General features: G+C 43.2%; 1 pseudogene; it reads left to right on the top strand.

Moving 5' to 3' along the window:
- The first annotated feature begins 13,554 nt into the window (after positions 1-13,554).
- Positions 13,555-15,595, top strand: LOC147451660 (uncharacterized; annotated as a pseudogene).
- Positions 15,596-18,455: the final 2,860 nt, after the last annotated feature.

The raw sequence follows: 18,455 nt of genomic DNA on the forward strand, positions 1-18,455 counted from the left end.
AATTCCAATTCAACCTAAAGGCAAGAGCACGCGCAAAGCTCAAAGAGAGAGAGAGAGAGAGAGAGAGAGAGAGAGAGAGAGAGAGAGAGAGAGAGACCCGATGCATGTGTGTATAGTCTCGTTCACTCATTCACACATGTGTGCTCTCTCTCTCTCTCTCTCTCTCTCTCTCTCTCTCTCTCTCACACACACACACACACACACACACACACACACACACACACACCTACAAAAAAAATACAAACACACACATATAGCTACTGAGCTTTGAGTGTCGAGGCTGGAGATCATGTACGATATGAAAACTCCATGCAAGCCTATAGAAGGAGATTCAATGGGCGGCATGTGGAGGCAAGTCCTTATAGCTTCAAAATGCAAAGTAGAGTCACTCTTCAAATGACTTCCAAAAACAAAAATAGTCACTCTTCAAAGGACTTTCCAGGAAGTATAATTATTATAAATACTAGTAAAACGACGCCGCCTTCGGCGGCGGCATGGCCCCTCTTACCCTCAAACACATCGCTTGAGGTGAGCCTTATCTTCACCTCATCTTTGAGTGATCGCTTTATCCATATGATTGAGATACGGCAAAGCAACTGGTTACAAGACCTTGTAGAGGCAACTATGGCATGGAGCTACATGATTAGAGCCTGCTATTGGAGGGGTTGAGTTCAAAGGTAGGCATTCGACTATGGGGGGTAAAACTACAAAGTGCAACATGTGCTTATATAGAATGGGGATAGGGCGAGGATAACCTTTGTTTACACGTAAGCATATCACCTGCATGTGGCCAGTAGAGTGGAGGACATTGCGAGGATTAGTGGCTAGAAATATTATGAATTCATTTAGATTAACCCTTGCCTTTACTATAGAAGAATGGCCCCACCCCGCCCCAACCTGTGCCTCGATAATAAGAGATGGTAGCTATACACCTTTAAATTTCTTTGGACTATAGCTTTTCAAGATGCAGCTAGCGACACTTGGCAAGACACATTTTTCCATTATACAACCGTATAGCAGTACATATAACATCATGTGCCTTTGAGATGCAAGCATAACGTCTCTCTCTCTTTCTCTTTCTCTCTCTCAAAATCCCTCAAGTAGTGTTAAGGAAAAATCATTTTTCTAAACATACAAAATTCATTTCCTTCAATTTTTTGAGATGAAAGTTTAGGAATTTGGGTTTGTTTTTGGGGTTTTACACTATTTTTTCTCTATCCACTACAAGAGGTTGTGTGCTCTTGTGATGCTGTTAGCGACGGAAATACACTGGGTTTTTATAACCCCCGGCGTCGCTAAAACCGTCGCTACGGGCGTCATTACGAGAGCGTCTCTATATGCGTCACTATGAGCGTCGCTATATAGCGACGCATATAGCAACGCCTATAGCGACGTTTACACAGAAGACTATAGCGACGCTCATAGCGACGCTACAGAGCCATAAATAGCGACGCTTATAGCGACGCCCGAGAGAATTTTTTTTTGGTGGCAAGGCATTGGATGCCCTGCCACCCATCAATCATATTGTACTTGATTCACTTTTTAAAAAAAGTGCAAAGGTAGATAATAGACCCAAAATAGTCACCCACAAGATGCATTGTTTGCAAAATTGACAATTGTATACATCATAGGCAAAATGAATTGATTAGCAAATGTAATAATGACAATTGTACAACATCATAGGCATAAAGAATTGATTGGCAAAAGGAACTCCGGTGACAAATGTAATAATATACATGGTTCAAAAAGACGTATAAAATCCGTCTCATGATACATAAGCTATGAGAAACCCTAAACTAATGCTATCTAGCTGCGGCTAAACTAACGTCGTCTAGTCAGACGTCTCATCGCGTCCAAGCGGCGTATTTGTCGGATTCTGCAAAAAAAGACAATAAGACAGCTTTCAGTAAGTATAAACATATAACGACATTTATAAAACAATACAAAAAATAAAAAAGAGTAAACCCTAATACTAACCATGCCGCCGCGAGAACTGAGAATGTCCATTAGGGCGTTTAAGCCCTTCCTGCCTGCGTACTCGCGCTCGTACGGTGTGGGATCACGTCTTGTCATCGACCACTGTCAAAACATACAAAGATTTCATTATGTTAGAACTAAAAAACTCATAAACCCTAAACTATCGAACATGCATAAAGAGCAATGTGAAAACACTTACAAAATCGGCCTCAAATGATGCCCATCCACCGCTCCCCAAGTGGTGCGAGCTCCCTACCTCTACTCGCGCTCTGGCTGCATCCTTTTGTTGCTTCCACTTGTCGGGATTCTCGCACGCTGCTTTCTTCGCATTCTTCCAATCTTCTTTGGCCAGCCAATCTGGCCTGTTCCACCCATTCTTGATTGCTTTTTGCACTTCGGAACACTTGTGTTTGTAGTATTCGCGCATTCGAATCTTCATCAGGTCTTCATTGAAGCACTGATCCCGTGTTGGAACGGGAAACTCATCATGAAGTATGTTGATGACTCTGTTTTTTAAATCACTTGGTACTTCAATCCATTTGTTTAGTATGTAGTGTCTAAACAGCTGAGAGCAAAGACCACGCATGCGCGAGATCACCTTCTTGCCGTCATCATCCATGATGATGCCGCCGCTGATGTCGACGGAGTAAGGCAAGCCCTCTGGCCGGTGACGCGTGAACCTGGGTGTCCCGGCAGGGGTCTCTAGCGGCGTGTCGATGGGGGTACAGACGTCACGTGTCTCCACCGGCGTCTGGGCCCCAAAGCGAGGAGTGTCGAGTGGGGTGGCTCCTGGCGGAGTAGGTAGAGGTGTGTAGCTTCTAGGAACAGTCAGCCGTGCAAAACCTGGCGTAGATGGCGATGCTGTGGCTGGTGTGGCGGCGGGCAAAGAAGGGGAGGGTAAAGAGCCTCGTCGAACACGAGGCAGTGTGGAGGCATCGGTGGCGGAATCCCCACAACAACCGCCACCGCCACCACTAGAGCGCCGGTGTCTAGACGAGTGTGAAGCTCGTCTCGTCGACGCCGAAGCTTCGGAGCGCGCCGAATGCTCCGAAAGAGAGGGAGATGCGGATAGAGTAGGAACGTGCGATGATGCGCCATAGCGATGAGGCTCCACGTACCACTGTCTCTGCTACGGTGACAAAGAAGAAAGAAACTCCTCATCATCCATACCTGCATTAAACACACGAATATTTAAACTTAATATTGAATGAATAGAGTAGACAATGACGCAAAGACCATTAAATACAATGACGTAATGACGCATATAAATACAATGACGCAATGAATCGAGTGATAGAAGAGGCAAGTCGAAAACTCAAAATTTTCAATCAAAAGATGTGAGCGCGAGTAAAAAAGAGCGTTATACACCATGGAAGGTACTTAGAGAGCCAGAGCTTTTACAACACGGAGCAAAATTGTTCAAATACAATATTTGTGGCTTTAAGAGATCTCTCTCTCATCCTCGCATAACTCAGCATAACTTCCTATATCTATATAGAGCTCTCCGTTTAAACACATATCCTCTGTTTCATTTTGTAGCTCCTCTGCATGCACCCCATATAGAGTAGTAGCATCTTGATGCTCGTCTGGCACCACCGCAGCGGCTTCTGATTGAGCATCTTCTCTGATCTCCTCCATTGATGTCGTTGTGATTGGCACATGGTAGCCTTCATACGTCCTTGCACTACGAGGGGCTACCTCTATGACGTACCACCAGTTTGATGTAGACTTTGTAGGATGAAATATTACCTGCCAGAGCCACATAACTTACATGAGAGCTTTCAAGCACATAACTTGTAAAAGGGGGATGTTAACTATTTACATACTTACTTGTTCACAATGCTCGGGTAGTACGAAAGTGTCTCTTAGGTCAGTCCATTTCTTAGTAGAATCCACCTCAAGAAAACCAGACTCTCCTCTACGCACAGTAGCGTTGCGACCCTCCATGATTATCTTGAACCATTGCACGTCGAACAAGTCGACAAAAAATCCTCTGTAATCGATCCTCAAAATCTCTTGCAGCGTGCCGAAGTAAGTGAGTTCCGCCACCACAGGATCTGCATCAGAGGAACGTCGTCGACTAGATTGTTCAAATTTTGCCATGATTCCACAATCTTGAGTAAAACGCTTTTTGTCGATTCGTTCCACCCTAAAATGTCGACCTTTACACCATGCTGCTGTGTATGACTTATACTTCAACGAACAAAGATTATGAGTGGACGTTCAAACGTTTATAAATAAATTCACTTGCTAGTCGTACATTGCAAACTTACCTTGGTCGCGCAACCCCGAGAGTACTCCCACTCTTCTTCAGTCACTTCGTCACCGCATTGTTCTGCGCTTTTTCAATTGGTTGTGCAACCATCTTAAGCTCATGAAGGTTGGTAGGCTCTCCAGAACCGCTGGATAGTGCATCGGTGGTCGTCTTCCCCGTCTCCACTCGATTCGTGCCCTTTGTCTCTCTTGCTTTGCATCCTCATATTGTGAAATCCACTTTTGCATCACTGGATTGTGAAGCATGCAAAATCGGTTGATTTTAGCCTCTAGATCTTCCGTCATCTTCTTCTCAACACCGAGATTGCACATGACAATCCCAGATATGCGCTCATCATCTATGGTTTGCCATAGCGTGTCCCGGGATTTATCAAATCCGTCTAGCCACTCTCCAATGTACACTAGGGACTCTGATACCAACCAACCTTCTGCCATGCTACCCTCCGGACGTGCCTTTTGACGCACATATCCCTTAAGCGTTTTCATGAAACGCTCTAAGAAGAACATCCATCTGGAATGAACTGTGCCAGCTATTTCCACCTCATCAACTATGTGAACAAGAAGATGCACCTGAATGGTTAGCATTGTAGTAGGAAAATGTTTCTCAAACATGCACACAAGCTCCGCAGCATTTAGTTTGGCGAATGGTATGGAGTCTACGTTGATCTCCTTTTGTGAGATCCATTGCACCAGCTTTGCAAGTTTGTAGATTGTGTTACGGATGTCGAGAGACAAACATCCCTCAATGGCAATCGGTAAAATAAACTGTAAAGTATGTGCAGCAATGATATTAAAGTCCACATTTTATGCAATGATATTAAAGTCCACTATGAACGTACCTGACACATTTTATGCCAATCGTGTGACTTCAAACCGGTAAGCTTTCCTTCTTTAGTAAAACACGTTCGGAGCGAGTGCATTACGCCAGTGGGGGTCCGCAAAGATCGAATGGTCTCTTTTACTTTGCGTTCTTGGGCTCCTATGAAAATCCATGGTGCTTTAGGCAGTTTTATCGATCCATCAAACGCTGTTTGCGGCCAATATTGCTCCATACGATCCACATTTCTAAGGTCAACTCTGGCTCCCAAAGTATCTTTCTTGCCGGTCAAATGGTCCCATAGTAGATTACCCACATTCTTGAATATGTGCATTGGATCGAGCAAGTGATTGATCATGAGTCGGGGCCAGTATGGTAACTCGTACCATAGAGATAGTCTCTTTATCCCTGGAGGCAATCCGTCATCGCACATCTCCTTCTGCTCTAACCATGCTTGTGCAGACATCCTTGGTGGCTCTCTTCCCAAAAAGCCGTCGCGTAACACATGATTCTCTGGAAGATACGCTTGATGACCTTCGTAGATTTGCTTCTTCAGTGAGGGTGCCCTACGTGCATTCAGTCTAGGTCCACATGTGACACATGCTCTGTATCCGCTTGTTTCAAGCCCTGCATGTATACACATGATAATAGATCAACTATGGGAAAAAACAAGATTTACAGTGTCTGAGTGAGGAGTGTCAATAGATCACCTGAGCATTCTGTTAGCCCGGGATAGTCATGCATGGTCCACATTAGAATGCCTCTGATCAAAGCATTCCGTCGTCCTGTGTGTCGGCTCATATCCACCACCTCTATGCCAATCCACAATTGTTGTAGCTCTTCCAATAGTGGACGAAGATACACATCCATATTCCCCACTTTATATCCCCCTGGCACAATCAAGCTTAGCCATAGGTGCCCCTTCTTCGTAGTCAACCACGGGGGAATGTTGTAGTTGACGATGACAACGGGCCATACACTGTAAGATGTTGATCTTTGACCAAATGGATTTACGCCATCCATAGCCAGGCCTAAGCGCAAATTTCGAGCTTCCCTGGCAAAATCCGACCATGTTCCATCTATATGTTTCCACGCTACGCAATCTACAGGAATTCGTAGCACACCATCCAAAGATTTATTCTCCTCATGCCATGATGCTAGGCCGGCCATGGACTTACATTCGAAGAAATGCTTGATGCGAGGAAGCAGAGGGAAATGTCGCAAAACCTTTTGTGGAATTTTTGTCCCGTGGAGATCTACTCGATATCTTTCGGAATCACATTTCGGACACTTCTCCATGTCTATGTATTCCCCTCTGAAAAGAATGCAGTCATTAGGACAAGCGTGGATAGAATTGTAATCCATCCCCAAGTTTCGCAAAATCTTTCTTGCTTCATCTCGGGAATCTGGCATCACATTGTCAGCTGGTAGTATGTGCTCTTTCAGCAATCTACACAACATAAAAATATGATACAGTCGTGTAAAAATCTATCAGATCATTATACATTTAGAGTTCTATTAAAGTAAACTAATTGTAATAGATCACCTGAAAAGCGCTGTGACGCTAGTGTCACTCCATCCAAACTTTGTCTGCATGTTGAGAAGAACCAGGAGTGCTTTCAATCTAGACATACGTGCTCCATTATACAATGGCGTATCGGCTTCACTTTTCATATCATCATAGATAAGCCTTTCTGAATCCATGATCGTCTCGATCATTTCATCAATCTCGGGCTCAAACATTGCCTCGTTGGGAATGTGCTCTGCATGATCATCCCCCGAGCTGTCAGAGGCTACATCTTGTGGCCTCACATATGCTGCTTGACCAAAGCGCCTGCGAACACGTCTATTGGGTTGCAAGATTGCTGCTTGTTGGCCAGCGTCAGAGTCCGACGAGTCATAATTGGCAACAACTCGATCTATAATAGATGGATCGAACTCGCCAAATTCGCGAACGTGCTGCAAAGAAACACGTCTTGTCCGTCGCACAGCATGCTTGCATTGATTACAAGGACATAAGACCCTCGTTGAGAGATAGGTGTTTCGGTTGGACGGTCCCACATCCTCGTCGCTACTCATAATGAGGATAAAAAACTTATAACCTGGACAACAAATTTAATATTCTATTGGCATTCTTCGTCTTATCTATCTCTCTCTCTCTCTCTCTCTCTCTCTCTCTCTCTCTCTCTCTCTCTCTCTCTCTCTCTCTCTCTTTACCTCACATTCTCTAGTCATGTCCAATCCCCACACACCTCGGTCTAGAGGTGCACGGAGATCAGAACCACCGGGTTATAATCTCGTCTTTATTGGTCAATACCTATATTTGTGGGTACAAGAAATCTACACACCCATGTCTACATGATACTGCATGTAGTGGACAAAACCCCTTTGCCTCTTCTCTAGCTGTAGCACTTCACTTCATCTTAACATCTTTTCACAGTAGATCTTTTCATTGATGGTCTAACTCTAAACCCTAAACCGTAAGTAATTCTTGCGTGGACTCGATCTAACGTAAATAAGCGTAAATCTAAATAAACGTAAATCTAACTAAAAATAAAGCTAAATCTAATTTAGCGTAAGTCTAATGACTAGAGGTTGTCTAGATGGTCATTGTGTCGGGGATGTAGTGACTCTTGCCGCCCTGAAGATCCACCTTCTTCCCTATCTTCTGAAGACATTTCACCAGTACTTTTGGATCGACGGAGCCCACCATGAGTGAAGGCAGCAATACCCTATATTCCATTGAGGGCTTTCTTCACCCGCTTCATGCAGGCATCGCAGTTTATGGAGACCTAAATCTAATCTAATATAACGTAAATCTAAATCTAGCTTAAATAAACGTAAATCTAGTTAAAAATAAACCTAAATCTAATTTAATGTAAGTCTACATATAACCTAATCTTTAACGTCTTTTAAGATAGTTTCCTACGACGTTATAACTCTCTTCTTCTTGTGTGTGTGTGCGCGTGTGTGGATGTGTGTGCCAATAAAAAGAGATAAATGGTATAACCTTTCTATCACCCATGCCAAGTATGATAGATTGATTATGCCATTTCCCTCTTGAATAATAGGTCTTGAGTTCAACTCCTCGTCGGCTAGATCTTTAGGTCTTTTAATTTTAATTAGTTTCCTACGACGTTAAATTAGTTTCTCTCTCTTTCTCTCTCAATGTGTGTGCGTTTTTTTGGATCGTATGCATGTTTTCTCTCTCTTTTCCTCTCTCAATGTGTGCGTTTTTTGTTTATGCATGTTCTCTCTCTCTTTTCCTCTCTCAATGCGTGCGTTTTTTGTTTATGCATGCTCTCTCTATCTTTTTCTCTCTCAATGTGTGTGTGCATTCTTTGTTTATGTATGTGTGTGTGCGTTTTTGTTTTTGTTTGTACTCTCTCTCTCTCTCTCTCTCTCTCTCTCTCTCTCTCTCTCTCTCAAAAACACTATGTGTGTGTGTGTATTTGTGTGTGAGAGAGAGAGAGAGGGAGAGAGAAAGAGGGGAAGGGAACATGAGAATGAGGAGAGGGAAGGAGCATACCTGGCTCTCCTTCCTCTCCTCGTGTGTGTGTGGGGCCGCTCGGTTATTTTTTTACCCCAGCCTGCGTCGCTATGAGCGTCGCTATAAGCGTCGCAAATTTCTTTGTAAATTTGCGACGCTCATAGCGACGCTTATAGCAACGCTCATAGCGACGCCGGGATTTTTTTTTTTGAGCGTCGCTGTGTGAGCGTCGCTAATATGAAGAGCCTCTTGTAGTGATCTTGGGGTGGAATTTCTCCTTTTCACCTTGCCCTCATCTGGCATTTTTGAAAATGTCACCACCATCCTTGACGTGACATGCTCTCTCTCTCTCTCTCTCTCTCTCTCTCTCAAACTACCTCGAGTAGTGTTTGAGAAAAGTCTTGTTTCCATACATACAAAACTCCTTTCCTTGAATTTTCCAAGAGGAAATTTTAAGAAATTTGGTAAAGTTTTCTCCTTTCCCCCTTGCCCTCAACCGGCATAATTGAAATTGAAAACGGCACGATATTAAGTTGAGACAAAATTTAGGAAATTAGGTTTATTTTTCTCCTTTTCCCCTAGCCCTCAACCATCATTTTTGAAATTGAAATAGGTACGATATTAAGCTGAGACAAATTTTAGGAAATTAGGTTTATTTTTCTCCTTTTCCCCTTGCTCTCAACCATCATTTGTGAAAATGAAAACGGCACGATATTTTCCAAGATGAAATTTTAGGAAATTAGGTTAATTTTTCTCCTCTCTCTCTCTCTCTCTCTCTCTCTCTCTCAAACTACCTCGAGCAGTGTTTGAGAAAAATTCTCTTTTCCAAAGATACAAAATTCCTTTCCTTGAATTTTCCAAGAGGAAATTTTAGGAAATTAGGTTAATTTCTCTCCTTTCCCCCTTGCCCTCAACCGGCATAATTGAAATTGAAAACAACACGATCTTAAGGTGAGACAAAATTTAGGAAATTAGGTTTATTTTTCTCCTTTTCCCCTTGCCCTCAACCGGCAGTTTTGAAATTGAAACCGGTACGATATTAAGCTGAGACAAATTTTAGAAAATTAGGTTTATTTTTCTCCTTTTCCCCTTGCCCTCAACCGGCATTTGTGAAATTGAAAATAGCACGATATTTTCCAAGATGAAAATTTAGGAAATTAGGTTAATTTTTATCCTTTTCCCCTTGCTCTCCACCGGCATATTTGAAATTGAAACCGGCACAATATTAAACTGAGACACATTTTCCCGTGGTCACGACTCTCTCTCTCTTTCTACAGACGAAAAGTCTCTCTCTCTCTCTCTCTCTCTCTCTCTCTCTCTCTCTCTCTCTCTCTCTCTCGCGCTCTCGCATACACAAATGCAGACAAAGTCCACAACAGTGTTCGGGAAAGGGAGAGAGAGGGTGGTCATTTGGTAGGCGTGTACAACGTGGTGCAGGACTTGCAGAAGTGTAGTCTCTCTGTCTCTCGGCGACCCAAGAGAGGAAGCGTGTGCCAGCAATCTTCGAGAAAATCCATTTTTCCAAACATACAAACTTCCTGTCCTTGATTTTGTCAAGAGGAAATATTTAAAAATTAGTTTAGTTTTTCAGGGTTTTACACTATTTTTCTTGATTTTTGGGCGGAATTTCTCCCTTTCCTCTTGCCCTCAATTGACTTTTTTGAAATTGAAACCGGCAAGATATTAAGCTGAGACACATTTTCTACGAACACTGCAATATTTCCTTGATTTTGTCAAGAGAAAATATGTAAAAATTAGGTTACCTTTTCGGGTTTTTACACTATTTTTCTCAATTTCTGGGCGGAATTTCTCCCTTTCCTCTTTCCCTCAACCGAATTTTTTGAAATTGAAACTGGCAAGATATTAAGCTGAGACACATTTTTTACGAACACTACAATATCTCCTTCATTTTTTCAAGAGGAAACACGTAAATTAGGTTATCTTTTTGGGTTTTTTACACTAATTTTCTTGCGGAATTTCTCCCTTTACTCTTGCCCTCAACCGGCATTTTTGAAATTGAAATTGACACGATATTAAGGTGAGACACATTTTTTACGAACACTTCAATCAGAATCAGACGGCGCTAAATAGTCTCTCGCTCCCCTCCTCTCTGTCGCGAGCCATCCAACGTTTTCTCTCTCTCTATATATATATCGCGAGCCATCTCTCTCTCTCTCTCTCTCTCTCTCTCTCTCTCTCTCCCCCCCCCCCCCTTGCAAGATAGTCTCAAGCGGGGCTCTCTCTCTCTCTGTCTATCTGTAAGCATGCGGCACCCTCTCTCTCTCTCTCTCTCTCTCTCTCTCTCTCACACACAGGCTCAGGTAGTGGGAGGCCTGAATACGAATCGCGAGGTGGAGCGTGCCTACAGCATTTGATTCAATGCCCAAATTCAGCCTAGGCCCGTCCCTTCGTGCAGTCTCTCTCTCAAAGTCTCGAGTCTCTCTCTTCGTGCTTTGTGCAGTCTCTCTCTCTCAAACTCTCTCTTCCTGCAGTCTCTGTCCGCTGCCGGGTGCCAGGGCACACCTACCGGAATGAACTCCTGCTGACACACGTCCGGGGGGAGGGCCGAAATCCCTTCCCCCATTATCCTTAGTATAGAAAACCTTCAAATATAGTCAATTTACCTCTACTATTTTTTATATGAAGGTTTGCCAAGCTGAAGTTATCTTTATGATGCACATGTTGAAACAGACTGATTGGGAAAAAGGTTCTCACCTGTTAACGATGCCCTCATTAGTAGAATGCATAAATTGTCCACTAAATTAGGGGAAATAAATTGAAAACTTGTGCAAATTGCCAAATGAGAAATAAAAGGGAAACTATGAGAGTGATGATACACTCATGCAATAGGCTTAAGCTCCTTGGAATCTTCCAGGCTTCAATTAGGCTAGAAGCTTGATGGTTGTCCTCCGTCAGCAGCGAATGGAAGCCTATTGAGGCATGTAGGTATGCTAATCAACACATGCACAAAGAATGTATGTAATTACTTGTATGACTGCATGTTAACTTCACCTCTCCTAGAGTCCAATAACTCAAAGCTGTTCCAACAAAATAATAACGTGTGTGTGTGTGTGTGTGTGTGTGTGAGAGAGAGAGAGAGAGAGAGAGAGAGAGAGAGCAGCAGCAGTACTTCCAATAACCTGTGCAGAGGTGTGCCTATCTTAGGACCCACGAGGTTCTCAAAAAATAGTGATGAGGTGCGCCTACCTTGGGAGGTTCTTGATCAGCTGTAGAGGGAGAAGTTTTATGTCGCAGACTTGCACTCTCTCTCTCTCTCTCTCTCTCTCTCTCTCTCTCTCTCTCTCTCTCTCTCTCTCTCTCTCTCTCTCTCTTGCGTGCGCGCGTGGCATGTGCTAGGGTAAAGGGGCCAATAAAAAACCAGGGCCCCTTAATGAGACACAAGATGGGGACCGGGTAAGGCCAAAATAGAGACAACTTTGAACTAATGAAAAGCTAATTTTACAACGTGGATTAAATAAGGATCCGCGTCTGTTTTTGTCTTTTTACAAATTCAAGCCTCAGCCAGTAAAGGTGCACGGTGGCTTACAGCTGTTCCACGACTAGTTTTAAATATAGCTTTGCAAGGGAAAACTTTTGGCGCTTTCTCGTCCTACCCACAATCCAAGATTTGCGCCATTATTGGACATCCTACATAATAAATTGCATGATCAGCAATGATAGCGTAGCAAGAAGATAAACGAGTAGTTACAGACCAACACAAGATTAGGCACTCTACCACTCTACACAATCCACAAACCCAAGCTGAGAAAAAGCATTAGACACAACCCAAACTCTACACAGTCCAAAGACCCAAGCTTAGAAGAAGCATTACAGACAATAACTACTCTGCACTCTGTGTAGTTCAACCAAATAGCCATGCACTCTGTACAATCCTTCTAAACCTGGAGGTTGCATCTGGCAATTGATAACACACATGCTGCAGTACAACTCATCTGCAGTACACTTACCTGCACCATTCTCACCTTGCCGCCATGGCTTCTAAAAGACCAGCAACAGAAAGCACAAACATCAAAGTCTAGGACATTGAAGGAGTCAACACACTTTTATAACCAGCAATGAAGCACTCACCAAACGGCAACTTCAAGTGCACCCTGTGAATGCAAAGCTTGTCTAATAGAGAGACATCCACAACTAGAGGCCTTTTTGTGCACATCCCTTCTCTTGCATAAGAGTGGCGGAAGAGTGTGCTGTTGTGGGAAAGTTCATGTGTTACCTATCTTTATGTGCAAGCACCCTCGCAAGAAAGCCCCATTCATTTCACCCAAACTTCCCATTTCAACCACAAGCCAAACACCAACTAAAAACCTCCCTGAGGATCCTCGAAGACAAGCTCCCAAAAGGAAATTTTCAGTAAAAGAGTATTCCAAAATGCTGGAAAACATATCAGACTAGAACAGTTTGGTTTACACAAGAGGTAATCTTAACATGTTCACATCTATTTTTTGGTTGTATTGCTTTCATTAATTTTTCATCTTTTGCTTATGTCCTTCTGGTAAATTTCTCAGATTAGGCCGCTGAAATGGGCAAGAGGAAGCAAGCAAACCAGACACCAACATCATCCACACGTGGCTATCCACATACATACCATTTCCATCCAATTTCAAAGACCACATCACCAGCAAAGTGCAAGAAGAGAGCGCGTTTTACTCCTGCTAGAAGTAATGTTCACATTCAATCACCAACGAAGGACAAGGGTCAAATGTCAAGGAGATACGCCACTGCCATTCCAACCCCACCAAAAAATCCTCAAAGAAGCCATGGTATAGCACTAACTTCAGCACCCAAAATAGCAAACATGCAAAATCGTACAGCGAGCAAAAGACCACCATTGATAAAACAAGCGAAGGCGAATTTTCCACCAACAAGAGCATCATCAAACTTCCAAACACATGCAGAATTTGTAGAGAACTGTTGTCCCTTGGCGCAAGAAGATGAAGGACAACCAATCAAGCCAGTAGAAAAGCGAAATAAGCGCACAATTTTGAGATGGACAGAGAAGGACATGGAAAAAGCATTACAAGCACGAGATGAGGGTCTTTGCCTAAGGAAATGCTCTTTACAGTTTGGAATCAGCCGATCTGCTATAACAAACTGGGAGGAACGCAGGACTCAAAAGAAGAAGAAAGGCCCATCTACTCAGCTAAGTTCTCAAGAAGAAGAGGCGCTTTTACAATGGATTTTCTTGAAGTGTGAATCAGGCCATGGTGTGTCTGTACTAGATGTTAAGCTAAAAGTCGCCGAAATATTTCAAACCAGGCATACAATGTTCTCTAATGGAATCCCAGGAAAGAGTTGGTGGGAAGGGTTTCGGAGAAGACATCCTAACCTTGTGTTTAGAGTGTCCGAAGGACTAGACCAATCAAGAGCAAGCAAATTTCGCCCAAAAATATATTGTCAAATCACTTCGTGACAACCTCAAGAAGCTTTATACAGAACACAAATACCCCTCTACCAACATATGGAATGCAGATGAAACTGGATTTCAAGGCTCCAGGGACAAGGGTATGAAGGTTCTTGCAAAGAAAGGGGCAAAGGCAGTCTATGGGGTTACTTGTGATTCACGCGAGTGGATGACGGTACTGTGTTGTGTGAATGCTCTAGGAAACGCAATTCCCTCCTATTAAATATTTAAAGGCAGTCGTATCATGGGCAACTATATTCAGCATTGCGAACCTGGAGCAGCAATGGCGATGCAGAAGAAGGCTTGGATGACTCGGGAGCTTTTTGCAGCGTGGTTGCTCCATTTTGACAAATTCATTACCGAAACTGTGGGTAAGTCTAGTAGGCATCTTCTCATCCTAGATGGGCATGGAAGCCATGTCTCCCTAGATGTAGTAAAAAAGGCTAATGAAAAGGGAATTGACATAATTACTCTACCGGCACATACATCACATAAACTTCAGCCCTTAGATGTAAGTGTGTTCAAGTCACTAAAGGTGCAATTTCGGCGGGAAAGAGACATTTGGCAACAAAAATATTCATCAAGGCAAGCTTCAAAAATAGAAATTGCATCTATTGTGGCAAAGGCAATCAAATACTCTTTCATGCAATCTAATATCAAGGCCACAACTGGCATATGGCCATTGGACTCAGCAGTTGTTCGTTTCGAGGGAATGCCAAGCAGTCATATCACACTGGTGGAAGATTCTACATCAGAAGCAACCAGAGAAGGTCAGTCCTACAATGATGAAAATCCATCTCAGGTACCCAACACCCCATTGCATTCAAACATGAAAGATGATGCAATTTTTGCTTTAAAAAATTTGGCAACTCAGCTTGGTGTGGATATATCACAAACACAAGGAGAGGTGGATCAAGCAATATTGTTCACACAATTAATGGAAGCAGACAATTTATCTACGTTTCAGGATGCTTCACATGAAGACCTATGTACAGTTGAGGAAGTGTACACAATTAATACAGATCTCTCAAGCGCATTGGCCGAAAACCCTCACACAAGCAATGAGATAAACACTCCAGTAAGGGATCAAACTAGGACCCACAATTTTGGAATGGAAAACGAACATCCATTGGATCTCACCCAGTCAAGGCAGATGAATGAGAGCACACATATCATTGATCTTCTGCAAATACCAAGGACTAAGGTTTGTTTGAGACAGGTGCATCGAGAAGCCTTTGTTGACTACACCAATAGTCTTATTCTAACATCTTCCCAATATATGGAAAGTATGAAAGCCAAAACAACAAAGAAGGAAGAAATTGCAAAGGCAAAGGAGACAAAGCATGTAGAAAAGGAACAAAAGAGGGCTCAGTCCATAACAGAAAGGGAGGTAGCAGAGAAAAAAAGGCTTGAAGCACAGGAAGCAAGGAAATCCCGAAAGAATTGGGAGATCCAACAACAAGCTTTTGAGACACGGTTGATGTCTGTATTGTGGGAGGGTGGTCCTACAGAAGATCTATACCGAAGGCCACTTCATGTTGATCAAAACTATCATGCATTTGCACGAAGACAAAGACTCAACAAAATGCGCCAGCAACGACTAACACATTCTTGACTTCCTTTTTGATCTGATAAGTATTTTTGTCTTTCCGGTTGGTAACATCCCCAAGTACTCAGTTTGATATTCTTGTAACACCCCAATATATCTACTTCTACTACATATCTTTCATGTTGGTATCCCAATGTATTTACCGGTCTTATTTTTCTTCAATATACATCCCGTGCGGCGATCCCAGTTTACATATGCTCTATGTATCAAGGATTTTGAATTATGTCCTTACCCAAAGCACACATATTGTGCAATGGTCAAGCCATATTTTGGTGAGCTTATCCACTTTCTGTATGTCTCAAGTGTCAATGCAACACGGTATTTTGGATGTTACATATATTACCACCTTGTCATCAAATTCATTTTGTTTTACTTTGCATTTTAGAAAGCCTTTTACATTCCATAGGTAAAGAAAATTCTTTATTTCAAGTGCTGAGACTGATTATAAAACATGGTCGCTTATTCACAAATAGTAAGACACCACCACACAATAAAGTCAAACTTAGGACTTCCTAAAATACCATTGCTGAGTGAGGACAAGCCTCACCCGATCAATTTATGCACAGGTGCACAAACCCTGATGCCAATGTAGAAACCTTCTTGGTGCAGCTGAGACAAGACGACATAGCTGCAAAATTCACATATCAACACATTAGCATACCAAGGAGGCTTGGACATAGGCATGACTTGAAGACAAGGGAAAAAAACACATAAAATGAAAGCGTAGGCAGCTACCTCATGGGCGAAGACTGAAAGGGGCACCAATTGTTCAATGGCTGCTTGAATCTCTACCTGCAATTTGTCATGCAGCTTCAATCTGGTTTCTACTCCTAAGGATTTGCAGGGTGACAAGAAATGTAGGCAGCTTAGCCTACTTGGCCAATTGGGCTCTATGGACTGTAGGGCTAGCAAGGCGTGTATGCTCACATGGGCACTATCTGCTCAATCCAGGATGGGGCTGCAGAGGGACTGTAGTTGAGAATGCATGCATAGCAAGGGCAGCAGTGTTGCTTTCTGTGACTCCTCGAGGTGGGAGATGAGACTACTGTAGCCGATGGAATCATGCTGGGAATCACCTAAGAGAGAGTGCTCCAGGTCATGCATGGCATCGAAGACTTTCAACAGAGCAAAAGCAGGGGCAACGGCTTTGTCAATGCCACTCGGAAGCTCATCCATGACCTTTGTCAATGCCTTGTCTTGTAAAGATCATCCTCGAGCTCCCTGCCTTGTAAACATCATCCTCGAGCTTGAGGAATGTCTGTATCACCATGACTATCCCGGGCACTCCAAAGCCTTGACATCACTGCATTGTCCAGCGAAGTGGCCATCTCTCTGTTGTTAACATTTATTATAGCTTATGCTTGATAAGCTCCTCAACAAACATGAAAGACGCAGCCAAAGCCTTGAGGCTTGCGAGGTGGCTGGACATGGCCATGCGCGCACACACACACACACACACACACACACACACACACACACAGAGAGAGAGAGAGAGAGAGAGAGAGAGAGAGAGAGAGAGAGAGAGAGAGAGAGAGAGAGAGAGAGAGAGAGAGAGAGAGAGAGAGAGAGAGCCCTGCTCCTCAGTCCCGCATACAATGGAGGCATTTATTATAGCTTATGCTTGATAAGCTCCGCAACAGACATGAAAGATGCAGCCAAAGCCTTGAGGCTTGCGAGCTGGCTGGACATGGCCATGCGCAGAGAAAGAGAGAGAGAGAGAGAGAGAGCCTTGCTCCTCAGTCCCGCATACAATGGAGGCCTTCCAGGGCTAGCTTCCACTCACGGTCGACTGCTTGGGTGAGCGAGAGAGACGCAAGCGCATTAATTAGCCTCATGCATGACAGAGCACGAGTGGCAGAGACTCCGACGTAGGGAACCTCGACTTACTTTTAATGCGTGGGAGGTTGTACACATGATCCTTGGAGGGTGGCTCTTTATACACCCATGAACTGGCCATGAAAGGGTAGGCTCTCCTCCATTCATAGATATCCACCACACCTAGACTCCAACACCCATAGACAGGTGGTAGGGGTGTCATAGTCCTCTCTTCCACTCCATTTTTTTATACAAAGGAATCTTTGTTTTGTACAATTACCTCATCTCTTTGAACTACAACACCTTTAGCTTTCTTCCACATGTGCAGAGACACATAGTGCTACTAACCAATACCCTAACCACCCAAAAAGCTCCAATTTTGGCTCCTAAAACTCACTCTCCCCTTAGGTGGCCTTAAGTTGGCCCCTTTACCCTACACTCTTGAACCTTGGAAAAGTTGGGTGGGGAGGTTTTACTGAATCGACCCCACAATCTTCCTTTCGTGTTTCTTCTCTCTCCGTCGTTCTCTCCAATTCGCGCACTCATTGTTTCCTGTATGGCGTAGGGCACACTTGCCTGAAAAAAGCCGGGGCAAGCAATTGTTGACACGTCCCCGAGGGAGGGAGCCGGAATCCCTTCCCCCAATGACAGGACCCATTATAGAAGTATAGATACATAGGGTACTAAAAATAGTCACTCTTCAAAGGACTTTCCAGGAAGTATAATTATTATAGATATACAAGGGTACTGCATTTTTGACTTTAAAATTGCCAAGAAGAAGAGAACTCAAAAGTCTTTTCAGTTTTACCCTAGTACTTACCGTTTCACTTTTGCGCTTCAAATTAAAAATGTTTATTTGAAATGTTTTGTCTTCACATGCCAAAAAGAAGAACAGAACTCAAAAGTCTTTTCAGTTTTACCCTGGTACTTACCATTTAACTTTTGTACTTCAAATTAAAAGTGTTTCTTTGAAATGAACCATAGTGTGATACCTATTAAAAGTGTTTCTGTGAAATGAACCATAGTGGAACACCTGGATACCCTCTCCTTT

This window comes from Adiantum capillus-veneris, chromosome 8 (assembly GCF_014529385.1).
Source record: "Adiantum capillus-veneris isolate H3 chromosome 8, ASM1452938v2, whole genome shotgun sequence".
Classification (NCBI taxonomy): domain Eukaryota; kingdom Viridiplantae; phylum Streptophyta; class Polypodiopsida; order Polypodiales; family Pteridaceae; genus Adiantum; species Adiantum capillus-veneris.